Source organism: Opisthocomus hoazin, chromosome 1 (genome assembly GCF_030867145.1).
Source record: "Opisthocomus hoazin isolate bOpiHoa1 chromosome 1, bOpiHoa1.hap1, whole genome shotgun sequence".
NCBI classification, from domain to species: Eukaryota; Metazoa; Chordata; class Aves; order Opisthocomiformes; family Opisthocomidae; genus Opisthocomus; species Opisthocomus hoazin.
Window position 1 is genome coordinate 23,377,858 of NC_134414.1, and position 5,445 is coordinate 23,383,302.

Below are 5,445 nucleotides of genomic sequence, written 5' to 3' on the forward strand. Positions count from 1 at the left end.
GCTGTGAACACTCTAGTTGGTTACCCTGCTGATGAGTGTCTTGGCAGCATAAATAGCCAAATACAAATCATTACCTGGGTAGTATTTTATTTATTTCTAAACGAGCCTAACTCCACAATATCAAAGCATTCTTATTCACATTTTTCATATTGCACCCTGAACACCCTTCACTACGGATTGCATAACATTACTTTTAAAACAAAGCTATTCTAGAGTAACACGGGAGCTGTACAAAAAAAGGATAAATAGCTCCGTGAGTCTCACAGAATCACAGAATGTTGGGGTTAGAAGGGACCTCTGTGGGTCATCCAGTCCAACCCTCCTGCCGAAGCAGGGTCACCTACTGCAGGCTGCACAGGACCTTGTCCAGGCGGGTCTTGAATATCTCCAGAGAAGGAGACTCCACAACCTCCCTGGGCAGCCTGTTCCAGTGCTCCGTCACCCTCAGAGGGAAGAAGTTCTTCCTCATGTTCAGCTGGAACTTCCTATGCTTCAGTTTGTGCCCGTTGCCTCTTGTCCTGTCACTGGGCACCACTGAAAAGAGCCTCGCCCCATCCTCCTGACACCCACCCTTCAGATATTTATAAGCATTTATAAGGTCTCATGATAAAGGGCTGTTTCTCTTCTTGGTCTCTTTGCAAGTGGACTATGAGACCATACGAAATCCATTCATATAACTATAACCTGCAAGATGAAATGCTCTGTCTAGCAGAATAAAGGGTTGTCTTTAGTGGTAAAGTACACAAGAAAACCAGCATTTCTAGGAGTGGGTTCATCCCATTCTGACACAGTTCTGAAACAGTTCAGATGATCGCCACCGCCACCAGAGCACAGAATCAAGTTTCCCACGGTATCTGTCAGCAACACGTTGCTTACAACCAAATTTAGAAGTCTAAATGTAGGAATACATTTAAAATGCCTAAACATATTTATGTAGAGCCGTGTCTCAGACTCCCAGAGACATCCACACAGAGCTGCCATGTACAACACAGGATCTATGGAAGGTCTCTGGGGACCAGGCCAGACACTCTGGGGTGTCTGAAATGCACTGGAGATCCAGCTTTAAGCACTTGAATTATTCCGTGCGGAGAGTGTTCAGTTCCTAACAGACAAATGTCCAGCAGCACCTGGGAGGTTGTGGGGCGTCCGAGACCTGCGCCAGGCAGAGCAGACCAGCACGGTGCTGTGTCTACGCTGGCCGGGCTGTGTCCCAGTGTAGCGGCTGCAGGCCAGGCAAGGCTCCTCACGGCACCCAAAGTGACACCGTGGAGCCTGTCTGCAGATGATGGAACCCTGTCCTGTGCAGCCAGGTGTGAGCTAACTGTCCCTCGATGGAGGCAGTGGACTTTCAGGCATTACATTTAGTACAATTTGAGATGCCCTGGTGCGTCCCACACAGCCAATCCCAGGTGCAGTGTCCTATCTGCCAGTTTCCTCCACGCTCACAGGACATTGGGCTTTAAGATAGCCAAAGAGGCACTAGGTAAGTGCGGTAAACACCTGAATTGCTCCACAGTGTTTAGACACCACATTTATTTGTCTGCACCCTCATGCTGAGCTCCACCTCCTTCCGTCTGGTCCTCCAGCAAGGAGGTGGCCAAGGGGAGGTGGGGTGGGATGGGACAGGGTGGTCAAGTGCTGTGAGGTGACTGCAGCCCTGGACAAGAGGCTTTCCCCACACAGACAGGAGTGACAGCAGGCTCTCTGTGTTGGCCATTCTCCCCATGGGCCTGAGTTACGGGGTCTGTCCATAGAAACATAGAATCACAGAATCATTAAGGTCTGAAAAAGACCTCTAAGATCATGAAGTCCAACCATCAACCCATCACCACCATGCATGCTAAACCGTGTTCTGAAGTGCCATATCTACACGTTTTTTGAACACCTCCAGGGATGGTGACTCCACCACTTCCCTGGGCAGCACTGTGTTTAAACAAGGCAGAAGAGTGACAGCCCTTGTCCCCAGCCAGCTGAGGGCTGGACCTTCCATCAGCCCTGGAACTCCTGTTGATGTGGTGGCCATGTCACAGGGGGCTGGTGACACAGCCACCCAGGACAGATCTAAAAAGAGCTGCATGGCAAGCCAGCCCAGACTGGAGGCAGACGGGTGAGCGAGGGCTGAGGCGAAAGGGCAGAGAGGAGGGCAGGGAGTAAAAAGGGCTGCTGCCCTTCTGAGGGCTGGGCCTGCACAGGAGGCAGGGGTTGCCCATGGCGCAACAGATGGTGGCTGTTCTTCCCTTGTCTTTTAGAACTGGAGGCTCAGACAAGGGCACAACCAGACAACCATGGCATGCTCCTGTCATCAGCCACTCAGCCAGAGAGATTTTTTACTTTCTACAAGGACACTGACATAAAGATAAGGAACAAAAAAATGATACCAACTCCTGGCACCAACCCCAATGACACCACGTCATGGTGGGCAGCAGACTGGCAGTGGCCCATGTCGCAGTGGGGTTGGTGACATAGCCAGCCCACGATGGGTGTCTCCTGGCTGCCTGGGAGATGTGGGACTGGGAGGCAGGGGTTGCCCATGGTGGCAGCAGGCGGCTGCTCTGGTTGTTGATACCACCCTGTCTTTTACAGCCACGGTCCATTCGGCAGCACAGTCTCACGGGCAGCTGGAAGATCCCCACAGCTGTGGACGAGCGGAGCTCTGCACCAGCCACCCTCTCTTTGTGAAACTTCTCTCAAAATAAAGTTTTCTGATTCATCAACCCATTGCCTGGTTCTTGTTTGTGTGGTATTTTGGGGGAAACTTGTCCATACACTCGTACAGAAATCTCTCTCTATAAAGCTGTATATTATGCAGAAACACTTACGGACACAAAGGAACAGGGTAGGCAATCAGAGGGTGCTCTGAGATCATGCAGGTACGATGGTTTCAAAACATGACAACTGTCTGATCACAGCTGGGAACAGTATGAAACACATGGGGCATCATCAACAGCAATCTCCATGCATGCAGCAGGCAGAGGGCTTGCCGTTGTCACGTACTTCTGGGAAAGCTGTAAGGGGTGGCTGGTGCTGCCAGGATGAAAACACATGGGCCACGAGACTGTCAGAAATGGTGACCACCTGCCATAAAATGGCATCTGAATCAACATGGTGGCCCTGCGCATGTTGTGTGAGGGGGCTTCCCGCTCTGAGGCCTTTCTAGGGCTGACAGGAGGGGGTGGCTGGTGCCAAGAAATGGCTGCGAGCCGGTCGCAGAGGGTATGAAAACGAGGGGGTCATGTTTTACAAAACGGCAGCTCAGTGCTGTTACAGAGCCAAGAGTTCTGTCCTCCAGCCAGCGGGATGAGGCAGGACGCAGTCTGTGGGCTCCGTACGGACCTTGCCACCGTGTTAGATGTTGTCCAGGGCGCAGGCGGGATGTTCTGCGCTCTGTCGCTGGGCGTTTTCACTTGAGGCCATTGAAGGAAAAGCTCTCACTGCCTCGTCTGTTTTTTCTTAGAAAACAGCCTTGAGACATGGAATTCCCAACGGATTCACATAAACGTGTATATGGCTGCTATTCCGAAATTATTGATTGTAACATTATCATATATTGCATCAAATCCAGGACGGACGTTTTATGACTAAAGATTTTTTCTAATATTTCATCATATTGATTTTTTAAAAACCCTCAAATTCTCCAAAAATTATAAATCAAAGACAATAATACTGGTACCTTAATAATAACTTAGTAACTTCTCAAAACCACAGTAGTGTCTATATTTTGCTGAAGTGTATAAGACAAATTTTTATGATTCGGATGTCTCTGGGATAGACTACGCCGTGAGAGCTGGCATAGCGCTCTTTCAATTCCATCTCATTTGCTGCCATTCTGTGATTCTTATTATTCTTATTGGAACCAACGCGATTGCTAACCAGATAGTTCCATTAATGTACAGAATTAGAATATCATCTAGATGAGACTCAAAGCCTTCATCTCGTTGACAATTTAATGTCTGTGCCGTTGTTTCCCCTCCTTCTGCTCTGATTTTTTGAGCCAGACCTCTCCCAGGAATGTCAGCGCATGGAAAGGAAGTGCATATAAGTCAAGTGTGACATCCTCATGCTACTCAGAAAGCACTGGTTTATCACAGGAAGGGTGATCTAAAGGCATCTGTCGCTATAAGCATTAGCCATGTTGCCACACACCCCACTTGGGGTTGAAGTGACACTAGGCCGGGTGCATCACAGGGCTCAGCGGGTTAGACTGGACTGGGATAACTGGTCAGCTGCCTTGCCCCAGTCTGTCACCTGAGGATACGGCTGCAAATGAGTTTTGAATTCAATTTGAAAAAAGTCCTTCCTCAAGGACAAACCTGATTTGAGCCCCGTACAGTTCAAGGTTAAGATACTGCTCAGGAGTGTACTGACCTGTGATGCATAAGGTACCAAAACCACTAAAAATTAGACTTTGATGCAATTCCACCACTTTTCAGAAACCATGAAATCAAGTCACTTCATCCCATTACGAATGCTGGGTCATTCTGTTTCAATTCCAGTACGGTCCGTGAAGCTGATGTCTTCTATTTCTGTGGCACCATGCTGGGGTTTCACAGTCCTTGCATTCAAGGCCAGGTTGGGTGGAGCTCTGAGCAACCTGGTCTAGCGGAAGATGTCCCTGCTCATGGTAGGGGGGTTGGAACCAGATGAGCTTTAAGGTCCCTTCTAACCCTTACCATTCTATGATTCTATGATTCTATGATTCTATTTTCCCCTTATTCCTGACCAATACTTTTGTATTTAGCTATCTTTATACCAAATGCCTTAACAGACGTGCAGGGCTTAATCATAGTGCACTAAATATTTGATTTACATGATAAGTTCTAAAGGCTGGTTTTAGTGCAAAATATTTCAGTAGACCACGTCTTCCATGACCCAGAGTACCACAGATGCTCGTTTTTGTGGGCTGTGCCAGAGACCCTGAACAGATTGCATTGTGTATCCGTTAAAAGGACCGGTAGGCCAGCACAGAATGGACGGAGAAGTCGTTAGCGGTGAGACTCACCTCAGTCTCGTTTAGATACGTATGGTGCAAGTTTCTCACCTTCTGGAGCAGGTTTCCTTTTCAGTCAGCGGAGAGCGACATTGTCGTAGGCGCCTGCTGTGGTCCACTCTTACACAGCCGGAGTCGTGTCATTTTCAGCCAGAAATCCCCGTATTTTTTCTCATCAGCCTCGACACCTTGGCTCCTACCGGGCCAAAACCATCCTGGCTCTGCCCCAGTCTCCTGCCCTGGCCCAGTGGGTCCCACCCGACGCTCGGGGGCCCGGTGGGCTTGAGGAGAGCCAGGCTCATCTCCACGCCCAGAGGGTGGTGGCTGGGCGGGAGCGCTGGGCTCCTGACAGAGCCGGGGAGGGCCCCCGACACCCTCCCCCCAGGGCTGAGGGGAGAGCCGGGCGGGAGGTCCCCGACACCCCCAGGTCTGAGGGGAGAGCCGGGCAGGCGGGCCCC